The sequence below is a fragment of the Rhinoraja longicauda genome, chromosome 2 (assembly GCF_053455715.1).
Source record: "Rhinoraja longicauda isolate Sanriku21f chromosome 2, sRhiLon1.1, whole genome shotgun sequence".
NCBI classification, from domain to species: domain Eukaryota; kingdom Metazoa; phylum Chordata; class Chondrichthyes; order Rajiformes; family Arhynchobatidae; genus Rhinoraja; species Rhinoraja longicauda.
Window position 1 is genome coordinate 103,334,747 of NC_135954.1, and position 26,841 is coordinate 103,361,587.

Sequence of the window (26,841 nt, forward strand, 5' to 3'; positions counted from 1 at the left end):
CGATCGATCCATTTACAGTGTGTTGACACATGATAAGGGAACAACGTTTAGTGCAAGGCAAAGCCAGCAAAGTCCGATCAAGGATAGTCCGAGGGTCACCAAAGAGATAGATAGTAGTTCAGCACTGCTCTCTGGTTGTGGTGGGATGATTTAGTTGCTTAATATCAGCTGGGAAGAAACTGTCCCCGAATCTGGTGGTGTGTGTTTTCACTTTTACGTGGTCTGCTTTACAGACAATACCAATGACATGACCCATAAATACCCCCTCAAGCAACATCACTTCAATAAAACATCAAGTCAAGTCAAGGTTATTGTCATATGCATAAAAATGATGAGGTACAGGTTCAATGAAAATCTTGCTTGCAGCATCAAATGCACATAGACCCAGAAAACACAGATAAATATTATTATTGTACATAAAAAGCACATAAATTCTACAAGACAGCGAAAAGAAAAAGACTGTGCAAAAAAAAAACCAGGACATTAGTGAAAGGCACAATTAGGAAACAAGTCATTGGCACTGCAGGATGCGGCCTGTGGTTTTCTATTGCTGACGTACGATTAGTGTGGTGACCGGGATCCACAGATCAACGAGCTCTTGGCCCCAACTCTTCCCCTCACCTATTTCCACCAGCTATCTCCCTTCCAATCCATCAGTCTGAAGAAGGATCGCCACCCAAAACGTCACGTGCCCACTTCCTTCCGCACTTGCTGCCTGACCCCCTGAGTTCCTCCAGCAGCTTGTCTTTTGAGCAAACGGTACTTGTTATTTGAGGACAAAGTCATGAAATGACTCAATGGCAGAACTAGGTTGGGCGTTTTGGAAGGGCTGCTGCTGTTTCTATTTAAAGTGTGCTTGCCTCCCCTTCTCCTTCTGAAAGTAATGACTCACCCAACAGCAAGGGATATCCCTTTGTACGCACAATGCCATTTGAGCAAACCTACGCTACAGACTCTGTCAATTTCTCCCCTGCATCTTTTGATACAAATCTGTGAACTCTCAGCCTGAAAAAAATAGTGAAGGTAGAAATCCCGCCTGGATAGGCATTTCCTCAGTCCGCCTGGACCTACCTGATCTCCCGGTTGCCAAACGCTTTAATTCCCCTTCCCATTCCCACACTGACCTTTCTGTCCTGGGCCTCCTCCATTGTCAGAGTGAGGCCCAACGCAAATTGGAGGAACAGCATCTCATATTTCTCTAGGGCAGCTTACAGCCCAGCGGTATGAACATTGACTTCTTTAACTTCAAGTAAACCCCTGCACTCCCTCTCTCTCCATCCCGCCCCCCACCCAAGTCAATAGTCAAGTCAATAGTCAAGTTTATTTGTCACAGGGCGGCACGGTGGCGCAGCGGTAGAGTTGCTGCCTTACAGCGAATGCAGCGCCGCAGACTCACGTTCGATCCTGACTACGGGCGCCGTCTGTACGGAGTTTGTACGTTCTCCCCGTGACCTGCGTGGGTTTTCTCCGAGATCTTCTGTTTCCTCCCACACTCCAAAGACGTACAGGTTTGGAGGTTAATTGACTGGGCAAATGTAAAAATTGTCCCTAGTGGGTGTAGGATAGTGTTAGTGTGTGGGGATCGCTGGGTGGCGCGGACCCGGTGGGCCGAAGGGCCTGTTTCTGCGCAGTATCTCTAAATCTACATCTAAAATCTATACATAAATGTGCAGTGAAATGAAAGATTACCCACAGTCCAACAATAAGAGCAATAAAAATAAGCAATAACACACACAATCATAAACCAACACCAAACAAAAAGAAACATCCATCACAGTGAGTCTCCTCCAGCCACCTCCTCACTGTGATGGAAGGCCAGAATGTCTTTTTCTCTTCCCCTGCTTTCTTCTCCCGTGGTCAGGCTGTTGTAGTTGCCACGTTTCAGGTCACGCCGGACGGTGTAAGGTCACAAATCACAATATCACAAAACTAAATTAAACTAAAGTAGATAATTTGGAAATGACCAGTTCTAAGATAGACAGAGGGCAAGACTCAACTAAAGTTATCAAGCTCAAGTGGGGATTTGAGACGGAAGATCATGTGCCCCTCCTCTAACCTCATCTACTGCATCCAGTGTTCCTGATGTGGCCTCCTGTACATCGGAGAGACCAAGTGTGGACTCAGCGACTCTTTTGCCAAACGCTTGTCCGTCAAGGCCTACCAGACTTAGGTTAGTTTAGTTGAGAGATACAGCGTGGAAGCAGGCCCTTCGGCCCACCGAGTCCGCACTGACTAGCGATCCCTGCACATTAACACTACCCTACACACACTAGGAACAATGTTACATTTATACCAAGCCAATTAATCTACAAACCTGTACGTCTTTGGAGTGTGGAAGGAGACTGAAGATCTCGGAGAAAACCCATGCGGTCACGGGGAGAACGTACAAACCCCGTACAGACAGCACCCGTAGTCGGGATCGCACCCGGGTCTCTGGCGCTGTAAAGCAGCAACTCTACCACTACGCTATCATGCCGCCCCTAATCTCCCAGTTGCTACCAATTGAACTCCCCTTCCAATACTCATTCCTTTCTGTCCTGAGCCTCCTCCATTGCCAGAGTGAGGCCACACACAAACTAGAGGAACAGCACCATATAGCTTGTAACACAAACGGTAGGAAATTAAACTTTTAATAACCTCTGAGAAAACCCCCACCCTCTTTTCTCCCCCACATCTCCCTTTCTGCCTCCCTCCCCAATTCCCCCTGTGCCTCATCTGGACTCACACCTATTTCTCTCCTCTCCCTCCCCCTCCACCTAAATTCCTTCCTCCAGCTTCACAATTCACAGCTCTTCAATCCTTTTGACTCACACCTATGTGTTTTTTTTCATCCATGGCCTTTGTCCACCCATTAAACCCCCCCCCCCCCCACCCTCATCCGTTTTCACCTATTACCTGCCATGCTTTGTCCTGCCCCTCCTCTCTTCCACCTTTCATCCCCTCTCCCTCGCAAAGTCTGAAGAAGGGTCCAAACCCGAAACATCACCCATCCATGTTGCCTGGGGATGCTGCCTGACTTGCTGAGTGACTCCAGCGCCTTGTGTCTTTGGTGGCCGAACTGTATTGAGACAACAAGGCTCAAGGTTTGTATTGAATGAATGAATGAATGAATGAATGAATAAAGTTTATTGGCCAAGTATATGCATATACAAGGAATGTGCCTTGGTGCTCCGCTCACAAATGACAACTCAAACATACAGTTAACAATTAAGAATAAAGGAAGATGCTATGAGGTTGCAGGGTGACTTGGACAGGCTGTGTGAGTGGGCGGATGCATGGCAGATGCAGTTTAATGTGGATAAGTGTGAGGTTATCCACTTTGCTGGTAAGAATAGGAAGGCAGATTATTATCTGAATGGTGTCAAGTTAGGAACAGGGGACGTACAACGAGATCTGGGATTCCTAGTGCATCAATATACATTAATGACATGGATGAAGGGATTAAAAGTACCATTAGCAAATTTGCAGATGATACAAAGCTAGGTGGTAGTGTGAACTGTGAGGAAGATGCTATGAAGTTGCATGGTGACTTGGACAGGTTGTGTGAGTGGGCGGATGCATGGCAGATGCAGTTTAATGTGGATAAGTGTGAGGTTATCCACTTTGCTGGTAAGAATAGGAAGGCAGATTATTATCTGCCTGTCAAGTTAGGAAAAGGGGGCGTACAACGAGATCTGGGTGTCCTAATGCATCAGTCACTGAAAGGAAGCATGCAGGTACAGCAGGCAGTGAAGAAAGCCAATGGAATGTTGGCCTTCAGGTCTAGTGACAGAGCTCTATACAGTGCTGCTAGAACCAACCTGAAGAGAGGCATCAAGGATGCCAAAGCGTCCTACAAGAGGAAGATTGAGGACCACTTTTCCAACAATGACCCACGGCGGGTATGGCAAGGCATCCAGCACATCACCAATTACAAGACCAGCAACCGCACGACTGCCGACGGCGACGCCTCGTTGGCTGAGGAACTTAACTGTTTCTTTGCTCGTTTCGAGGTGAAAGCTACAGTGGCAGACATTACACCCTCTCCAGCACCTGAGAGCAACACCTTCACTGTGCAGGAGTATGACGTTAAGCGAGTGCTCAGAGCAGTGAATCCCAGGAAAGCTGCAGGCCCCGATGGTGTGACGGGCAGAGTGCTGAGGGAATGTGCAGACCAATTATCTGAGGTCTTCACAAAAATCTTCAACCTGTCCCTTTTAAAATCCACCATCCCTCCCTGCCTGAAGTCCGCCATAATCATCCCACTGCCGAAAAAGCCTGTCATCAGCGGTCTTAACGACTACCGTCCGGTAGCACTCACACCGGTCATCACAAAGTGCTTCGAGAGACTGGTCCTGCAGCACATCAAAGCCAGCCTCCCACCCACCTTCGACCCATACCAGTTTGCCTACAGAGCAAATAGGTCTACAGGGGATGCCATCGACACTGCTCTTCACACTGCACTGACCCACCTTGAACACCAGGGGAGCTATGTGAGGATGCTCTTTCTCGACTTCAGCTCTGCCTTTAACACGGTCATCCCGAGCAGACTGGTCACCAAACTTTCCGACCTTGGATTTTCCCTAACCATCTGCAAATGGATCAAGGACTTCCTGACCAACCGCCCCCAGACAGTCAAAATAGGCCCTCACCTCTCCTCCACCATTACACTGAGCACCGGCTCACCACAGGGCTGTGTGTTGAGCCCCATCCTTTACTCCCTCTACACTCACGACTGCGCCCCCACCCATCCCACCAACACCATCATCAAGGAGATGAGACAGCCTATAGGGATGAAATCCAAAGGCTGGCAGCATGGTGTTCAGTGAACAATCTGGTCCTGAACTCCTCCAAAACAAAGGAACTTATAATTGACTTTAGAAAAACCAGTGGAGATTACGACCCACTCTACATCAATGGGGTCTGCGTGGAAAGGGTACCAGCTTTCAGGTTCCTGGGTACGCACATCGCAGAGGATCTCACCTGGTCTACCAACACCATCACCACAGTAAAGAAGGCACAGCAGAGACTCCACTTCCTGAGGATCCTCAGGAAAACCAACCTGCAGGAGAAGCTCATGTTGTCCTTCTATCGCTGCTCCATCGAGAGTGTGCTGGCATACTGTATAACCACATGGTATGCCAGCTGCTCAGAAAAGGACAGGAAGGCCCTTCAGAGGGTCATCACGACGGCCCAGAAAATCATCGGCTGCTCACTGCCCTCCCTGGAGCACCTGTTCAGCCTGCGCTGCCTCAGTAGAGCAGGCAAAATAATAAAAGATCCATCCCACCCCGGCCACCGTCTGTTTGTTCATCTGCCCTCTGGTCGACGTTTCAGGTCAATCAAATCCCGAACAAACAGACTTAAGAACAGTTTTTACCCCAGGGCCATACGAGAACTGAACACTACCTGTGCACTAGGCAACACCGTTAAAAAATCTTGTACTTAATTTAATTGTATTTATGTATTTATTTGTTTTTGCATTATTGCATATATGTTTGTACGCACCGTCAGGATTGGCTGTTTTTTTAATTTCGTTGTACTCGTTGCAATGACAATAAATGAATATTATTATTATTATTATTATTATGACGACTTGAGTATAGGAGCAAAGAGGTCCTTCTGCAGTTGTACAGGACCCTAGTGAGACCACACCTGGAGTACTGTGTGCAGTTTTGGTCTCCAAATTTGAGGAACGATATTCTTGCTATTGAGGGAGTGCAGCGTAGGTTTACTAGGTTAATTCCCGGAATGGAGGGACTGTCATATGTTGAAAGATTGGAGCGACTAGGCTTGTATACACTGGAATTTAGAAGGATGAGAGGGGATCTTATCGAAACGTATAAGATTATTAAGGGGTTGGACACGTTAGAGGCAGGAAACATGTTCCCAATGTTGGGGGAATCCAGAACCAGAGGCCACAGTTTAAGAATAAGGGGTAGGCCATTTAGAACGGAGATGAGGAAAATCTTTTTCAGTCAGAGAGTTGTGAATCTGTGGAATTCTCTGCCTCAGAAGGCAGTGGAGGCCAATTCTCTGAATGCATTCAAGAGAGAGCTGGATAGAGCTCTTAAGGATAGCGGTGTCATGGGGTATGGGGAGAAGGCAGGAACGGGGTACTGATTGAGAATGATCAGCCATGATCACATTGAATGGCGGTTCTGGCTCGAAGGGCCGAATGGCCTCATCCTGCACCTATTGTCTATTGTCTTCATCTTGCAGCCCAATCCCAGACAGAATCTATCAGCCCCCTCAGAACCCACAGGGCTGGACTGCCACCGAATCTCTCTGGACCCAGCGGGAACGGTCTGAAGATGGCTCTTACTTCTCAAATTCTTTTTCCATTTTGAAGTAGACTATTTCGAGCCTCTGACTGATTGAGTGCCAGTTTTGAAAGTCAATAGGGAAAAGTGAGACCTAGCCTCAAGTTAGTACTTCCCCAAACAAGAGGCATATGGGCTCAGATTGACGTCTCTGTGCGACATTTTGCACCAGGCGTTTAATGAGTGCATGATACAGCAGAAGCGGCCTAAACCGCACTGGCGAAATGACCGGAGATCACATCGCAAGATGCGGGCCTTCTATAATCAGGAGCGATATTTTAAATGACCTGCCGAGAAAGCAGTGGATGTTAACATTCTGCTGTCCATACATCCAGTTACCCTGGCGTGGCTCACTCGTTTCAGAAGGAAGCATAAGAGAGATAAGAAGCAGGGGCAGGCCATTTAAGCCAGCCTGCCATTGCATAAAGTTACTCACAAAAAGCTGGAGTAACTCAACGGGGACAGGCAGGCAGCATCTCTGGAGGGAAGGAATGGGTGAGGTTTCGGGTCGGTACCTTTACTCATAGTACTTTGTGGATGCCGTAATGTTGTTCGATGAATTATGGAAAATTATGAGTCAGAGTATAGGAGGGAGATCTGGGGCTATTCTGGGGCTGTAGAGAGCATCCTGTCCGGCAACATCACAGTCTGGTTTGGGAACAGCTCTGCCCAGGACAGGATGGCCCTGCAGAGAGTAGTGCGTTCGGCAGAACGCACCATGGGAACTACACTCGCCCCCCTGCAGGACCTATACATCAGGAGGTGCAGATCCAGAGCAAGCAAGATTATGGGGGACCCCTGCCACCCCAGTAACGGACTGTTCCAGCTGCTACGGCCAGGCAAATGCCTCCGCTGTCACGCTGTGAAAACGGAGAGGATGAGACGGAGTTTCTTCCCACAGGCCATCAAGACTGTTAACTATTATAACTCCAGGGACTAGATTTTTTTTTCTGTATTAATTTAAATTTATATGCTGCAATTGTAATTATTTTTTGCACAATCCGCAGGCATTGCCATTTTCATTTCACTGCACATCGTGTATGTGTATGTGACAAATAAACTTGACTAGACTTGATTGAATGGCACCGGAATAACAACCTTGCTCTCAACATCAGCAAGACCAAGGGCTGATAGTTGACTTGAGAAGGGGAGAGCTGAGGCTCCGTGAACCTATCTTGGGTGTCAACGTTTCTCCATTGATGATTTGGTGGTGGAAAGGCTCAACAACGTCATGTTCTTGGGCCTGCAGGGTCTCCGAAGCCCTGTACTGGGAGTAGCGTCATGATGCAATCATAGAGGAAGCCCATCAATGCCTCAGAAGACTGAGGAGATTTGATATGTCGTATAATACTCTCTTGAACTTCTACAGATGTACGGTACAGATCATATTGATTGGCTAGGTATCACAAAAAGTTGGAGTAACTCAGCGGGTCAGGCAGCATCTCAGGAGAGAAGGAACGGGTGACGTTTCGGGTCGAGACCCTTCTTCAGACTGGCTCACATTGACTGGCTGCATCATAACCTGGCTCGGCATCTTGAACCGTGGAGGAATGAAGGAGATTCTGGGGAAAGCTGGACACTGCCCCGGTCCATCATGGGGACTGACCTCCCCACCACTGAAGGGATCTACAGAAGGCAGTGCCTCAAAAAGGCAGCCAGCATCATTCAAGGGTCCACACCGCTCTGGCCACACACTCATTTCACCCCTACCTTCGGAATGGTGACGTAGGAGTCTAGAAACCATGACCATCAGGTTCAAAAATACCTTCTTACCATCATAGAAACATAGAAACATAAAAAATAGTTGCAGGAGTAGGCCATTCGGCCCTTCGAGCCTGCATCGCCATTCAATATGATCATGGCTGATCATCCAACTCAGTATCCTGTACCTGCCTTCTCTCCATACCCCCTGATCCCTTTAGCCACAAGGGCCACATCTAACTCCCTCTTAAATATAGCCAATGAACTGGCCTCAACTACCTTCTTACCATCAACCCTCAAGCTCTTGAACACTGCACAGCATGAACCTCAGCAAATGAATTATGGACTATTTTTTGGTTGGACTAAGGACGTCAGTTGTTTTTGCACTAATATTAATTGACTGATCTTTTTGTTTATTATATATTATCTACGTGAATTGTGTTTACGGGCCAGTTACGCTGCTGCTAGTTAGGATTTCATTGTTGCATTGTCGGCACATGTGACAATCGATCACGCCCGGCTGAGCTCCTGAGAGTCGTTGGAGTCGTGCCGAATTTCTTTAGACTTCTGAGCAAGTTGAGACAAGAGTGTGCTTATTTGGCCGTGGCGTCAGTGTTATTGAACCGGGACAGATTGTCGGTGATATGTACACCAAGGAACACGAAGCTCTCGACCATTTCTGCCTGAGCACTGTTGAGGCAGAGAGGGGATGTGCACTCCCAACTTCCAACTTCTTGAAGTCGGTCACCAGTTGACATGGAGATGAGAGGTTGCTTTGTTGACACCTTATTATGGACTCTAGACTTTTAGACTTGAGAGACACAGGTCCTTCGGCCCACCAAGTCAGCACCGACCAGTGATCCATTATCCATTAGCACTGTCCTGCACACTAGGGGGACAAGTTACGATTTTTTTTAAACCAAAAGCCAATTAAACCACAAATCTGTACATGTTTTGAATGTTGGAGGAAACCGGAGCACCCGGAGAAACCGGAACGCCACAGGGAGAACGTACAAACTCTGTACAGACAGCACCCGAAGTCAGGATCGAACCCGGGTCGCCGGCGCTGTAAGGCAGCAAATCTACCACTGTATCACTGAGCCGCCCCCTGCACCACTGAGTCGGCCATAGCTTGTAGCTGTGGAAGATAAATTTTTAAGAAGAAGTGCGCAGTTAAAAAAACAAATTATTAAAGCAAAAATGACAGGAAAACATGCATGCACAGAAAACACAGAGGGCACTTTAGCATGAAGCAGTGAAGTCAAATTGTTGAAATGCAATGTTATCGTGTATTCAAAGGGCTACTTTGCAATCTAGCAGGCATGGATACACATCACTCTGTGACATAGAAACACATCACTCTGTGACATAGATACACATCACTCTGTGACATAGATACACATCACTCTGTGACATAGAAACACATCACTCTGTGACATAGATACACATCACTCACTCTGTGACTCATGTTACCAGCGAAGCAGCTTATCCCTAAAGGTAAATTGAAGGCAGATAAAGGGGGAAAGATTTGCATTTATGCTACTGGTTTCCAAACTCAGGACAATCTAGAACACCTTTCACCCAATAAATGCAGTCAGTGTCGTAATTTAAGGTACATGGAGGTCAGATTTTGTGCATTAATATCCCAGACTCAGCAAGATGAGACCGAGAAGTTTTAGTCAAGGTTGTTTTACTGTCAAGAGACGCAAAATACTGTAGTGACTCAGTGGGACAGGCAGCAACTCTGAGAAAAGGTGAACACCAAATGCTGGAGTACCTCAGGCGGCATCCCTGGAGAGAAGGAATGGGTGACGGGTCGGGCCGAGACCCTTCTCTTTACATTTGCTCTCCGAGTGAAGGAATGGGTGACGGTTTGAGACCCTTCTTCAGACTGAATTAGCGTCTCGACCCGAAAAGCCATCCGTTCCTTCTCTCCCGAGATGCTGCCTGTCCCGCTGAGTTACTCCTGCATTTTGTGTCTATCTTCGGTGTAAATCAGCATCTTCAGTTCCTTCCTACACAGTGTTTTGCTGTCGTCTGTGCAATTAAATTCTTACCCGCACGAACACAAAACGTTTGTAAACACAGTATTCGATAATGTAATAAACAAACATAATCTTTTTTTTTTAAACTACATTCTGAAATAAAAAATAAAACAAAGCCCAAAGTTCCTAGTGCAATCAAAGTAGTTTGTGGCTCACAGTTTAGTTGGAGTTTGTAGGGTTTAATAGTCTGATGCATGTTGGGAAGAAACTGTTCCTGAACCTAGGCATTACAATTTTCAGGCTCCTGTACCTTCTTCGTGATGGCGGGAGTGAAATGAGAGCGTGGCCAGGGTGGTGTGGGTCCTTTTTGACGTCGCAACTCCTGCAGATCCCTTTGATGGTGACTTGGGCTCGAGTCTCACCTGAATTATTGGTATTTCCACCTGAGAACCGTTCTTTCAATTATGCAAGCCGACAGTGGGAATGGAACCTGTGACTTCTGGCACAGGAATGGGAATACCACCACTGACCTGTGGCTACTCATCTATCCATATATCCATGAAGAAGGGTCTCGACCCGAAACGTCACCCATTCCTTCTCTCCCGAGATGCTGCCTGACCTGCTGAGTTACTCCATCATTTTGTGAATAAATCGATTTGTACCAGCATCTGCAGTTATTTTCTTATCCATATATCACATTGGAGATAGACACAAAATGCTGGAGTAACTCAGCGGGACAGGCAGCTCCTCGGGAGAGAAGGAATGGGTGACGTTTCGGGTCGAGACCCTTCTTCAGACTGAGAGTCGGGGAGAGAGATACCAGAGATATGGAAGCGAAGGTTGTAAAAACGAGACATCAAAGCAGATGTTGTTCAAGGAAATGTAGAATGGTTCATTCTCAACTGATAACGAGGCATACAATCAGAAATATTGGTGAGGAGGACAGTGAAACTAGTCGGAGAAGAGGGTGGGGAAGGGATGGAGAGAGAGGGAAAACAAGTTTTACTTGAAGTTAGAGAAAACAATATTCATACCGAAGATAGATACAAAAAGCTGGAGTAACTCAGCGGGACAAACAACATCTCTGGAGCGAAGGAATGGGTGACGTTTCGGGTCGAGACCCTTCTTCAGATATACCGCTGGATTGTAAGCTGCCTAATCGAAATGTGAGGTGATGTTCCTCCAATTTGTGTTTGGCCTTACTCTGACAGTGGAGGAGGCCCAGGACAGAAAGGTCAGTGTGGGAATGGGAGGGGTAAGTTGAAGTGTTTAGCAACCGGGAGATCACATAGGCCTAGGCACACTGGGCGGAGTTGTTCAGCGAAATGATCGCCGAGCCTGTGCTTGGTCTCGCCAATATATAGGAGTCCACACCTGGAACAGTGGATACAGTACCTGAGGTTGGAGGAGGTGCAAGTGAACCTCTGCCTCACCTGAAAGGACTGTCAGGTGTAGCGTCTTCTGCGGTTGCAGGGGAAAGTACCTGGGGAGGGGGAGGTTTGGGTAGGAAGGGATGAGCTAACCAGGGAGTAAAATTGGAGTATGCAACAATCCATATATCCCACTTGCCAATTCACTACTAAGAAAGGGGCTTTCTTAAGGTTAGTGAGTACTTTTGACTTATGTTTTGAGAATGTTTCATGAATTTACATCTTGCTATATTGCCACGTTGCTAAACCATGCTTGCATCAACTCCCATAGCAAAGGTCTGTTTACCTGAAGCTTTCAGTGAGATAATGCGTGATAGTGGGACTCAGCTGCAGAGGTCAGTTCAGAAGAATGCAAAAAACGCGAGTCAGTTTAAGTTTGTTAGTAATTATAGAGTCACACAGCGCAGAAACACCCCATTATGACCAAGATGCCCAATCCAGTTAAAGATAGAAACAAAATGCTGGAGTGACTCAGTGGGACAGGCAGCATCTCTGGAGAGAAGGGATGGGTAACGTTTCAGGTTGAGACCCTTCTTCAGGGAGGGAGGGGGTGGAAGGAGGGAGGATAGGGGGGGTTGAGGGGGATGGTGGGGGGGAATGGGGGGAGGGGAAGGTGGAGGAGCAGAGGTGGAGGGAAGGGGAGGGGAGAGGGAGGGGGAGGGAGGGGGAGGGGAGGGGGAGGGGAGGGGGAGGAGCGAGGGGAGAAGGGGAAGAGGAGGGGGGAGGGGAAGGGGTAGGGGGAGGGGAGGTTGGGAGGGGAGAGGGGGAGGGAGGGGGGATTGGGGAGGGGGGGAGGGGGGAGGGGGAGGGGGGAGTGGGGGAGGAGAGAAGGGGAGGAGAGGAAGGGGGAAGGGGGGAGGGGGAGGGGGAGGAGGGAGGGGGAGGAGAGGGGGAGGGGAGAAGGGGAGAAGGGGAAAGGGGAGGGGGGAGGGGAGGGGGAAGGGGGAGTGGTAGTGGGGAGTAGGGGAGGGGGAGGGGGAGAAGGGGGAGTGGGAGACGGGGGGAGGGGGGAAGGGGAGAAGGGGAAGGGGAGGGGGAGGGAGGGGGAGGGAGGGGGAGGGAGGGGGAGGGAGGGAGCGGGGGGAGGGGGAGTGGGAGACGGGGGGAGGGGGGAAGGGGGAGTGGGGAGTGGGGGACGGGGAGGGGGGGAGGTGTGAGTGGGGGAGGGGGAGAGGGGAGTGGGGGTAGGGGGAGTGGGGGAGGGTGAGGGGGGGAGGAGAGGATGCTGCAGCAAAGCAGGAAAAGTTTGGGCCCAACAGGTCCACTTGGTCTAGTCTGAATTAAATTCCATTTACCATTCTTTGGCCTGCTGGCCCAGCTGATCAAGATCCTGCTGTAATTTTTGATTACCCTCTTCATTGTCCACAATGCCACTTGTTTTAGTGTCTTCTGCAAACTTACGATTCATGCCTTGTATCTCCTCATCCAAGTCGTTGATATAGATATTTTGAAATCGAAGTGAACCAGGCCCCCAATGTGCAGCAGCGGAAGGACCCTAGACTGTGGCCCTCCCACACAGAGCCTTGGCGTTGGCTGCACCGAGCTTCAGTGCGTCCCTCGGCACGTACTCCTGCAGTCTGCAGCGGGCCAGTCGGCAACATTCCCCCACGAACATCTCACTCCGCTGGGGGTGATCAACAGGTTTTGTGCCGGCCAAAGAGCGTCTGACAAACAGCGGAAAGACAGTAACTCATCGGGACAGGCAGCGTCTCTGGAGAGAAGTGATGGGTGACGTTTCGGGTCGAGACCCTTCTTGAGACTGATCTGAAGTCTGAAGAAGGGTCTCGACCCGAAACGTCACCCATTCCTTCTCTCCAGAGATGCTGCCTGTCCCGCTGAATTACTCCAGCATTTCGCGTCTATCTTCGGTTTAAACCAGCACTTGCACTTCCTTCCTACTCATTTTGTCTGAGGAACAGCAATGGGCTCAGCGCCGATCCCTGAGACAAAACTTCATCCTCAACATTGATGGTCTCCCAGTATCCACCTCACCTCACATCCGGAATCTTGGAATCATCCTTGATCAAACCCTCTCCTTCGACAAACACATCAAACACATCACAAAAACAGCCTTCTTCCACCTCAAAAACATTGCCCGTCTCCGTCCATCCCTCTCCTCCACAGCTGCAGAAACCCTCATCCACGCCTTCATCACCTCCCGTCTGGACTACCGCAACAGCCTCCTCTATGGCGCACCCTCAAAAATCATCAATAAACTTCAATACATTCAAAACTCCGCTGCCCGTCTACTCACACACACCTCGATCCGTGACCATATCACCCCCGTCCTTTATAAACTCCACTGGCTCCCCATCCCCCAGAGAATCCAGTACAAAATCCTCCTCATAACCTACAAAGCCCTCCATAACCTGGCCCCATCCTACCTGACCGACCTCCTCCACAGGCACACTCCCACCTGCACCCTCTGCTCTGCCGCTACCAATCTCCTATCCCCCCACATCCGGACTAAACTCAGATCCTGGGGGGACAGGGCTTTCTCCATCGCTGCTCCCACCCTATGGAACTCACTACCCCAAACCGTTAGAGACTCCCCCACACTCACCACATTCAAAACATCGCTGAAGTCTCACCTGTTCAGTACTGCCTTCAACCACTGAAGGTCACCTCACCTACTGTCTCCTTTCTCTGTTCATTTATTTATTTACTTATTTATCTATTTATTCATTTCCCTATGTTCTCAAAATCTCTGTAAAGCGTCTTTGAGTATATGAAAAGCGCTATATAAATAAAATGCATTATTATTATTATTATACTCCTCGTGACTGGCCTCTTGTGAAACCCTGGGTGATGTTCGGGACAGTGGTCCACAAAAGGATCACGGGATTGATTGCTAGATGCCGTGAAGCTCAAGGTTTATTTCTCTAGTTTGGTCTCTTCTGTGGAGTTTCGTGTGAACTGATGTTAGATAGCCTGGCATCATGGAGAAACACATCCAAACTACTGCATGGTGCGTGGATTCATCCCATCCCGGAATGATCCGAGCGGGGCATCCCAAATTTACTCGGATGTACTCTCCCCTTGCTCTCCATTTAGTTTCCCGACCTCGTGAAGGGAGCGAATTCGGAGCAAATGGCTCAGCGTGCAATAAATTCCAATGAGTCTACCTGACAGCACAAGTCGGACGGATCCCAGAAAGCTAAAGTAGAACTTCGAGACTCTGATGGCGAGCTTGATGTGACCGCTCGTAAGATTTTAAACAGAACAATCCTCAGCCAGTGAACATAAGACAATAACTGCAGATGCTGGTACAAATCAAAGGTATTTGTTCACAAAATGCTGGAGTAACTCAGCAAATATGGTAAAAATCTACAAAATGAACGATCATAACGTCAAAATGATCAGATGCATGTGGGGGATGGACATCGTGAATCGCAAGCAATGCAAATGAAATACTGTTGCTAAGGTAACAGGATGGGCCGTTCTAAAGTCCCCATGCAGTTATCCAAGTCTGCTGGCATTTTATTACTTCCAACTCCCCCACCCCCCAGAACAATAACTCGTCCGGCCCGACAACACGCGTGTCAATTAACCCGGGCATGCGTGCTCATTGTTGCTGGGATACCCAAAACCTCTGCAAACCTCACGGTGGCGCAGCGGCGGAGTTGCTGCCTTACAGCGAATGCAGCGCCGGAGACCCGGGTTCCATCCCGACTACGGGCGCCGTCTGTACAGGAGTCTGCACGTTCTCCCCGTGAACTGCGTGGGTTTTCTCCGAGATCTTCGGTTTCCTCCCACACTCCAAAGACGTACAGTTTGTAGGTTGACTGGCTTCGTAAATAGTAAAAATTGTCCCTAGTGGGTATAGGACAGTGTTAATGTGCAGGGATCGCTGGGCGGCGCGGACCCGGTGGGCTGAAAGGGCCTGTTTCCGCGCTGTATCTCTAAACTAAAAATCTACAAAATGAACGGTCATAAGGTCATAAGTGATAGGTGCAGGATTTGGCCATTTGGACCATCAAGTCTACTCCGCCAATCGATCATGGCTGATCTATCTCTCCCTCCTAACCCCATTCTCCTGCCTTCTCCCTATAATCCCTGACACCCACACTAATCAAGAATCTATCCATCTCTGCCTGAAAAATATCTGCTGACTTGGCCTCCACATCCTTCTGTGGCAAAAAATTCTACAGATTCACCGCCCTCTGACTGAAGAAATTCCTCCTCACCTCCTTCCTAAAGGAACGTCCTTTAATTCTGAGGCTATGATGTCTGGTCCGAGACTCTACCACTAGTAGAAAAAATCCTCTCCACATCCACTCTATCCAGGCCTTTCACTATTTGATATGTTTCAATGAGGTCCCTCGTCATTCTTCTAAACTCCAGCGAGTACAGGCACAGTGCCGTCAAACGCTCACCATAAGTTAACCCACTCATTCCTGGGATCATTCTTGTAAACCTCCTATCCTCCTCTGGATTCTCTCTGGAGCTAGCACATCCTTCCTCAGATACGGTGCCCAGAATTGCTTACAATTAACGGTCTGTGGTTGTTCTACACTGACATCTTCTTCTTATCTTGTCCACAACATTGTGTTTCAGCCAAAACTGAACACAACTCTTAGCAATATCGTTGTTCTCTGTGAGGTTCTCAGTTTTGAATTTTAGACCACCGGGTCCGCGCCGCCCAGCGATCCCCGCACATTAACACTATCCTACACCCACTAGGGACAATTTTTTATGTTTTCCCAGCCAATTAACCTACAAACCTGTACGTCTTTGGAGTGTGGGAGGAAACCGAAGACCTCGGAGAAAACCCACGCAGGTCACAGGGAGAACGTACAAACTCCGTACAGACGGCGCCCGTAGTCAGGATCGAACCTGAGTCTCCGGCGCTGCATTCGCTGTAAGGCAGCAACTCTACTGCTGCGCCACCGTGCCGCCGTTGCATTCGTGCTCCAATAGAGGACATCCCCACAGGTGCTCCGTAGTTTGTGGTTCAGTGCCACATATGCAGATGATGTCTTCAGTGTCTATATAACCCCACTTCTTGAGAGTCGCTTTACAACGACCAGTACCAGCTCTCAGTCTGAAGAGCCATTTCCATTCAGCCCAGCCCAGGAGGAAGTGAGTTCTTCTTTGGCATTTATGGACATGGATGTCGTCGATGGGAGATTGGCTAGTCTCTCTTCCCATAATGCAACTCTAGTACCTTCGGCCTTCAGCATTTGATTCAACTTCGTTGAGGAAGCTTTTCCTGGACTTTAGCCGACTCTTTGCGGGTTCATGGCCCATTAGGGGATGTCGTACATCTGAATGAATGAATATAACTTTATTGTCATTCAAAACTATACACCAGACGAGTACATATTTGAACAAAATTCCGTTGCATTTGGCTCACAATGTAACACCAAATAATAAAAATCGATTAAATAAATAAATAAATAAATAAGCAAATAGATAGATAAATAAATAGATAAATAAATAGACAATTAAATAAATAAATAGGCAGATAAATGAATAAATAAATAGATCAATAAATAAAGAAAAAAATAGATAGATAGATAAATGAATAGATAAATAAATAAATACATAAATAAACAGGTGGATAAATAAATAAATAGAAATAGGTGAATAAATAAATAAATAGATAGATACAGATAAATAAATAAATGAATAAATAAATAGATAGATACAGATAAATAAATAAATGAATAAATAAATAGATAGATACAGATAAATAAATAAATGAATAAATAAATAGATAAATACATGAACAAATAGACAGATAAATAAATAAATAAATAAATAAGTAGATAAATAAATAAGTAGATAAATAAATAAATAAATAAATAAATAGATAAGTAAATAAATGGACAGATAAATAGATAAATAAATAAATAAATAAATAAATTGATAAGTGACTTGCCCATAAAATAATGGCGATGGATTATTGTGAATTTAAGAGTCTGATGGCTCGGGGGAAGTAGCTATTGCCGTTCTGCTCCGTATGCTGCAGTACCTTTTACCAGAGTGCAGCAGGTGAACTGTCCGTGATGGAGATGGGTGGGGTCTTTAATAATGTTTTTGGTCTGTGGTCTGGCGATGGCGTTCTCTAATGCTTGAGGCACTGCGAGGAATCTCTGGTGGCGCGATAACAGACAGTATGTACAGGCTGTCAGTTGATGTCGGTGTAAGACATCCAGTGATAAGGCGGCAGGTTGTATTGTCATGGTAGAAGTGTCCACGTCGCGGCCCTGGTTAATGCTAATTCTACCACCACCTCACGCGAGTTCTATTCCCATGCCTACACTGACTACGGATACACTTATTGAAGGAGAATTAACAACGCTGGAGTACAACAGTTGCATTTCCCTCCACGGGCGTTCTCTCAGCTCCCTGTAGTCAGGATCGAACCCGAGTCTCCGGCGCTGCATTCGCTGTAAGGCAGCAACTCTACCGCTGCGCCACCGTGCCGCCCGTTCACACTGATTGCGAAACGGCCATTTTTCAGAACCATTAGTATAATAAACAGAAGAATAGTTTGTTTTATTGCAAGTTTCTGCAAATCTTTCACACTGAATAAAAGTGCACTATGTAAGATTTAGATGCAGAAATTACACCACGAAGAATGTTTCTTGATGATGGATATGTATTGAACAATTTTCACAGTGCAAACAAAAAGCAGAGTTTGGGATGTTTCTTTTCCATTGTATCTATTTTCATTACAATGGGTTTGTTTTTTTGTTTGCATTCAATCATGAGAAATGAGCAGTGCAGTCAAAGTAATCTTGGTCATGCCCAATACTTCTGAATCCAAATGGTCCGCTGGGCCATTTCAGTGAGCAGACAACTCTACAGTCATCCATCATGGCAAACAGGCGAAGCATGGCGCATCAGGAGTCAAGCATAGGCACAAAATGCTGGACTAACTCGGCGGGACAGGCAGCATCTCTGGAGAGAAGTCCGAAGAAGCGCCTGGACCCGAAACGTCACCCATTCCTTCTCCCCAGAGATGCTGCCTGCCCCGCTGAGTTACTCCAGCTTTTTGTGTCTATCTTCGGTGTAAAGCAGCATCTGTACACCAGACGAGTACATATTTGAACGAAATTCCATTGCATCTGGCTCACAATGTAACACCAAATAATAAAAATGGATTAAACAAATAAATAAATAAACAAACAAATAGATAAATAAATAAACAAACAAATAATAAATAAATAAATAAATAAATGGACAGATAGACAGATAAATAAATAAATAGACAGATAAATAGATAAATAAATAAATAAACAGATAAATAAATAGATAAATAAATAAGTAGATAGATAGATAAATAAATAAATAAATAGATAAATAAATAAATAGATAGATAGATAGATAGATAGATAGATAGATAGATAGATAGATAGATAGATAGATAGATAGATAGATAGATAGATAGATAGATAGATAGATAGATAGATAGATAGATAGATAGATAGATAGATAGATAAATAAATAAGTAAATAAGTAAGTAAGTAAGTAAATAATAAATAAATAAACAAATAAGTAAATAAACAAATAAATAAATAAATAAATAAATAAATAAATAAATAAATAAATAAATAAATAAATAAATAAATAAATAAATAAATAAATAAATAAATAAATAAATAAATAAATAAATAAATAAATAAATAAATAAATAAATAAATAGATAAATAGATAAATAAATAAATAAATAAATAGATAAATAGATAAATAGATAAATAGATAAATAAATAAATAAATAAATAAATAAATAAATAAATAAATAAATAAATAAATAAATAAATAAATAAATAAATGAATAAATAAATAAATAAATTAAATAAATAAATAAATAGATAAATAAATAGATAGATAAATAGATAGATAAATAAATAAATAAATAAATAAATAAATAAATAAATAAATAAATAAATAAATAAATAAATAAATAAATAGATAAATAAATAAATAAATAAATAAATAAATAGATAGATAGATAGATAGATAGATAGATAGATAGATAAATAAATAAATAAATAAATAAATAAATAAATAAATAAATAAATAAATAAATAAATGGATAAATAAATAAACAAACAAATAAATAAATAAATGGGTAAATAAGTAAATAAATAAATAAATAAATAAACAAATAAATAGATAGATAAATAAATAAATAGATAAATAAATAAATAAATAGATAAATAAATAAATAAATAAATAAAGAAGTAAATAAATAAATAGATAAATAAATAGATAAATAAATAAATAGATAAAGAAGTAAATAAATAAATAGATAAATAAATAGATAAATAAATAGATAAACTGGTAAATAAATAAATAAATAAATAGATAAACAGGCAGATAAATGAATAAATAAATAGATAAACACAACGCAAACAACAAAAATATTGAACAAATTATCAGTTATTCTCGATGCACCAGACCATTATATTGCAAGCCAAAGCACGCAGTGCAAATTTAATAAGGCACGCTCCATAGTAGTTTAGTTTAGTTTAGTTTAGAGATACAGTGCGGAAAAAAGGTCCTTCTGGGCAACCAAGTCTGTGCCGACCAGCAATCACCCCTTACACTAGCACTATCCTACATACTAGGGACAATTTACAATTTTACCGAAGCTGATTCACCTACAAACCTGTACGTCTATGGAGTGTGTGAGGTAAACCGGAGCAACCGGAGAAGACCCATGCAGTCACAGGAGGAACGTACAAACTCCATACAGACAGCGCCTGTAGTCAGGATTGAACTCGTGTCTCTGGTGCTGTAAGGCAGCACATCTACCGTCGCACCGCTGTGCTCTCTCCAGTGCGACCATATCATTTCTCTGGTGTGGTAACTGGAACTACACACAATATTTCAAGTGTGGCCCTACCAATACCTTATGCAGCTGCCACTCGAGGCCCCAGTTCGATAGCCTTTCCTATGAAGGCAAGCGTAACACCTTCTTTGCTACTCTGTTTGCTGGTGTGACCATTTTCAGGAAGCTACTGTATGAATTTGCATCCTAAGTCCTGTCAGTACATCAATGCTTCTCTGGTTCCCGATGTTTACTGTAAATGTCAGGCCAGTAACAGCTGACATAAAATGCATTGCCAGACACTTGTCTGGATTACATTCCATCTGCCACCATTCCAGACTACTTTCTGTCTGATTTATATCCCTCTGTATTCTCAACCAACCATCCTTGCCACCTGCAACAGACTAAGGCAACCATCACTGCTATCTACAGCGTAAACCTTGATGGACCAGATACCCTTTACTCTTGACTTACTTTTGTATTGTCGTGACTGTGTGTCGAAGAGAAAAACATCATAAAATCAATACTATAAACCTTGCTTACACTTTTAGATTTATTGAATATGCTACTGGTTTTGAGTAATTTGCTTTGCAGGTGTGATTTCTTTGCTCAGGTCTGAAATTGTTTGAAGATTATTGTTCAATTATTCCTCCAAGATTATTTGAAGGTTTTCTGGTTTTGAAGAAAACACGTGCCACTCACAGAGCAATGCTTTATAAGAATGCTTCACCACACCGACCAACAACCCACCATGACCAGCTGCCTCCAGTCTACAGTCTAAGTGAGACGTTGACCTGTATCACCACTCAGTATGAGAGAGCGAGAGGGAGAGAAAGGTAGAGGGAGAGAGGGAGAGCGAGAAAGAGAGAGAGAGAGTGAGACGGAGGGAAAGCTAATGAGGGAGAGAGCGAGAAAGAGTGAATGTGAGAGTGAGAGAGAGTGAGAGAGAGAAAGGTAGAGGGAGAGAGGAAGTACAAAAAAGAGAGAGAGAGAGAGAGAGAGAGAGGGGAGAGAGAGAGAGGGGGGGGGAGAGAGAGAGAGAGAGAGAGAGAGAGAGAGAGAGAGAGAGAGAGAGAGAGAGAGAGAGAGAGAGAGGTCGTGTTTTTCTCTGCTCCGGCGACTGAGAAGTTTTGAAGCAACCTTTCAAGGTTCTTGTCGAAGGAGGAGGAACAGTTGCAGTGAGATTTCATAGTTTGACCGAACGTCGGACTGTGGAAACTTTCCTTTGTTTAAGGATTTCTCCATTTCGTGTGGAATTCCTGAGTTCCTCTGCACCGCGGTGGGAGCAGCCGTGGCTGGCGGATTGCCAAGAGTGCCTGGAGATCGTGGGTAGGAATGATTTCGGTGTCTTTGACATTTATAGCACCGACTCTCTGCCCCAATACCGTTTTGCACAGTGCTGTTGCCTGGGCTTAACGTGAAGAGGGTATCTTTTGCTTCTGTCAGGGCTTTGAAGAGCCATCCAAAAGCTGCTCTGGACTGTGGAGGTGAGCTTGGGGACTTTCCTTTCTCTGGCTGGAGGAAACTGCTTCTGCTGCTCATTCAGACTGTGACTGTCTCTGAGGATCGCTTTTGAGCTGAGGTGCTGCTGTCCCTGGAGCTGAGGTGTGCCACTGTCATGAAGGCGGGGGCTCGGCCTAAGGTTCAGAGCTACGCAGTGGCGGCTTCGACGGCGGCCTCGAGGCCACTCGTGGATGAGCCTCATGTTGACTTGGACTGGGATATTTACGGGATCTCGGTTCAAACCGGGTTCACGTGGAGCAGGGCTGCAATTGCAAAGGGCTTGCATGATCTGTTCAAGAGGGATGTCATTGCCTCTTCCGAGAGTGCAGGAGGGAAGGTTCAGTTGATACTGAAGTCCCGGAAGGATGTGGCCCAAGTGTTGGAGAAGGGGCTCACGGTGGAGGGGGTCCATCTACAGGTGGAACCGTGGGTGTCCAATGTAAAATCGGTTCTCCTACGGAATTGTCCCACGTTTCTCCGGGATGCAAAAATCCTTCCACACTTGATGAAGATTGGGGAGGTGCGGTCTAAACTTACTAGGCTCATGCACCCCGGGAATGACCCGTATGAGAAAGGGGTGCTGAGCTTTAAGAGGCGCGTGTTTATGAAGGTGGAAGTGGGGTTGGGTGCCGAGGGGAGTTTCGCTGTGGAGCATAAGGGTCTCTCCAATCGCGTGTATTGGAGCTGGGGAGAGGCACAGTGTCACGCGTGCAAGGAGTTTGGACATCTCCGTAGAGAGTGTCCCAGGAGCCGGGCCACTGCGAGAAATTCTAACGCAGGGGCCCAGGAATGCAGTGCTGGCCCATCCGGGGCGGCCCTCCAAGCCTCGGTGGCCCGGGGTGGAACTGCTGACTCGGCTGGGGCTGCTGGCTCCGTCTCGGTAACCCGGGACGGCACTGCCAACCCATCAGAGGCTGCAAGTACTACCTTGGTGACCCGGAGCAGTGAGGGCCCCCCCCCCCCATACCCTGAACCTGTGGAGGTGGTAGATGGCGAGGCGCAGGGGAAGGGTGAAGGGGGGGAGGGAGGTTGGGTGACGCAGAAGGGGAAGACTAAGAATAAGGATAAGAAGAAGGATAAGCCCCTCCAAGGGAATCAATCAACAGCAGATGGGCTCCTGCCCAGTGGGCCCAGTGAAGTCCAGGGCGCACCTGGTTTGGCTCAGCAAGGAGCTGAGGTGAACCGGAAGGGGGCAGGTGGGAGCAAACATGGGAGTAGAAAGGGGGCAGCGGGTGGTGCGGAGGTGGAGGACCCTTCCTCTATGGAGGTCACCGCACCTCCCCCGGTCACCGGGACAAAAAGAAGGCTGTCGGAAAGCGAGGAAGAGCATGAGCGTGGGCCCAAATTAAGGGGGACGGATATTTCGAGACCTTCCACCCCTGTCGAGAGCGGTGACCACGGACTGGTGACTTGTGGGCCGGAGGATGAGCCTCTGTTTCAGGGACCTTCTGCAGGTGTTACTGGGATCGCCTCCCCTGAAACCGTGTCCTCTGGGTTGGTGGCGGCCCCCTCATCTCTGGGGCCTTCCGAGGGAGTCATCTCATCGGGTAGCGGGGTTGATGCCCCTGGGAGTGTGTCCGCTGGGTCGGAGGAGGTCCCCTCGTTTCAGGGGCCTTCTGAGGGTGATGGCACGCCGGTTGATGGGTTTGACTCCCCTGGAAATGTGCTCCCTGGGATGGGGGATGAGCAGAGTCAGCCTGAGGGGGGAGGAGCGGGAGATCAAACGTTCCACTCTGAGCTCTGTATTAGAACCAGTGGAAGTGATGAGGGGAGTGATGCCTCATCGGTTGAGGTAGTAGGGGAGACTCCAAGAACACCTGGGACCCCGGGGGTGCCTGCTGTTTTTTCTTCCCCAGACCCAGAGGTGGGGTGTGATGGGAGAGTGCAGGAGCCTAGCCTTTTACCGGACAGCTTGTTGCTGTCAGAGGCATCGGGACCCTCCCTCGGCATGGATCCTGGGGGTGGTGTCATGCCGGAGGAGGGGGAGAGCGATGGGCTCGGCCTGTGCAGTGGGGTGGGTGAGCTTTCAGCAAGCTGTAGTCCCACAGACTCTGACACTGGCCTTGAGCGATGTGCAGAGGAGGCTGCTGCTCCAGGTGTGAGTGGGTTGGCGGGGCGCCCAGACTTCAGGGCTGTGTTTAACGCAACCCTTATCCGTGAGATTCAGGACTTTCTCAAAACATCTAAAAGTCACAAGACTAAAGTTGAAACAGCGAAGAGGCGGTGGGGAGAGCTGCCAGGATTTATTGAGGATCTTGATAGCATCCTTGGCAGCAAGGATAGTGATATTCCTGCGTCTGTGAGGCATCAGCTTGGGGAATTCTCAAAGTTCCTCAAGGAGGATGGTTCTGCGACCAAGAGCAATGTGAGGAAATAATTCCAACGTGTTTGCAAATTCACAGTAGTTACATTAAATTTAAATGGCAGTAGAGCGAGCTTTCGCAGATTTCAGCATTTACAAGTCCTGAGAGAGGGGAAATACGCGGTGTGTTTTCTGCAAGAGACGCACACTGTTGTCGGTGACGAACCCACCTGGCGACTGGAGTGGGAAGGGGGGGTTTACATGAGCCACCTCAGCACAAACTCGAGCGGGGTGGCTTTTCTGTTGGCCCCGACTTTTCAGCCAGAGATCCTGAAGGTGCAGGAAGTGGTGCCAGGTCGTTTGCTCTATCTGGCTGTGAGTCTGGATGGCATGCCGTTGCATTTTATTAACGTGTATGCCCCCAGCAGCGGCACGATGCAGGCCTGCCTACTTCAGGAGGTGACTGCTCTGTTGAGCACTATTGAAAGAGGAGAGTGTGTCTTTCTGGGGGGAGATTTCAACTGCACACTTGAGGTGCGAGATCGTTCTGGTACTCAGTGTGCCCCCGCTGTAGCAAAGAAACTGAGAGGCTTGCTTGATTCTTTTGAGCTAGTGGATGCATGGCGGAACCTCCACCCTGACTCAAACGCATTCTCGCGGAGGTCTGAGGGGGGCGGTTCCCGCATTGATCGAATGTATATCTCCGGTGCGTTTGTCTCCCGTGTCTCAGCGGCCTCAATGCGGCTGGTGCCATGCTCGGACCACTGTCTGGTGCGCATGGACTTCAATCCGGGGCGCACGCGGGCTGGGTCTGCTTACTGGCATTTCAATAACAAGCTGCTGGAGGATCGGTGTTTCCGGGAGTCATTCAGACGGAGTTGGGTGAAGTGGAGAGAGAGGCAGGGGAGCTTTTCTTCACTTAGGCAGTGGTGGGATGTGGGGAAAGCTCACATCCGCCTCTTTTGTAAGGAATATACGTGGGGGTCGACCGGAAGGCGGGACTCAGCGGTTGAGAGGCTCGAGAGGGAGCTATCGGGGGCGGAGTCTCGCCTGGGTCGGATTGGTGAGGACTCCTGTGAATGGGGAGAGTTTCAGGGGAAGAAGGAAGCCTTGAGGAACCTGCTGCTTGAGCGGTCCCGAGGAGCTTACGTGAGGTCGCGGGTCCAAATGCTGCACGATTTGGACCGAGCGTCACCTTTCTTTTTCTCTCTGGAGAAGGGGCGGGGAGCCCGCAAACAGCTCGTGGAGCTGCTCGCGGATGATGGCTCCTCTGTCACAGATCCAGAGAGGATCAGTGCTTTAGTCCGGTCCTTTTATGGGACCCTGTTCTCCGCAGATGGTTGCAGCGGGGAGGCTCAGCGGGTCCTGTGGGAGGGTCTACCGACTGTAGATAGGGAAGCGTCCGATCTTCTGGATGACTCCTTATCACTGGAGGAGTTGACACGTGCCCTGCACCAGCTCAGGAGGGGCAAGTCCCCTGGGCTGGATGGGTTGACGGTAGAATTTGTTAGAGCCTTCTGGGATGTCCTGGGGGATGATTATATGAAGGTTCTGGGGGAGAGCCTGGCGACCGGGGAGATGCCCCTCTCGTGGCGCAGAGCAGTCGTTGTCCTGCTGCCCAAGAAGGGTGAACTCCGCCTGTTGAAGAACTGGCGCCCGGTCTCTCTCCTCTGTACAGAGTACAAAATCTTTGCACGGGCGATGGCAAATCGCCTAGGCTCTGTGCTGTCTCAACTGATTCACCCTGACCAGTCCTATACAGTCCCTGGTCGGTCCATTCAGGATAACATCCACCTGGTTAGGGACCTGATTTATCTATCTCAGGGCACTGGTCAGTCAGTAGCCTTCCTGTCTCTTGATCAGGAGAAGGCTTTTGACAGGGTAGACCACGACTACCTATTCGGGACGCTGCAAGCGTTCGGATTTGGACCGCATTTTGTAGCCAGGGTCCGGCTCTTGTACGCTGCAGCGGAGTGTCTTGTGAAGGTTAATGGGGTGTTGTTGGCTCCCATTCATTTTGGGAGGGGGGTTCGTCAGGGGTGCCCCATGTCCGGTCAGTTGTACTCGGTCTGTGTAGAGCCATTCCTGTGTCTTCTTCGGAGGAAGCTGACAGGCCTGGCTCTACCAGGTCCGGGGGTGGAAGTGGTTCTTTCAGCCTATGCCGATGATGTGCTCCTTACGTTCACTGACCCTGGTGACCTGCGGAGGATGCGTGACTGCCAGAGGACTTTCTCGGCTGCATCATCCGCCAGGATTAATTGGAGTAAATGCTCTGGACTATTAGTGGGTCAGTGGCAGGTAGACTCCCTGCCGGAGGAGATGGCGATGTATGCGTGGAGCACCACGCACCTCCTCTATCTGGGGGTGTACCTGAGTCCCACTGAGGATGCCTGGCCGGCGAACTGGCAGGAGCTGGAGATGAAAATCGTCGCCCGGCTGGGACGCTGGTCAGGCCTGCTTGGAGTCCTTTCCTTTCAGGGGAGGGTGCTGGTCATAAACCAGCTGGTGGCCTCCATGTTGTGGTACCGGCTGGCTACTCTTGTCCCGCCCTCCATCTTTGCAACTACTTTACAGAAGAAGCTGGTGGACTTCTTCTGGGGAAATAGGAAGCATTGGGTTACCGCAGCAGTCCTGAGTCTCCCGTTGGAGGAGGGCGGCCAATCCTTGGTATGCGTGCGTACCCAGGTGGCGGCTCTCCGTCTCAGGACTCTGCGGAGGTATATGTACACGGAGAACCCCCCCAGGTGGCACGCTCTGGCCACGTATTTTTTTCGTCGGGGTTGTTGCCTACGGGGGGTTTCGCGGCTGCCGGTGGCGGGCATCAGTCGACCCG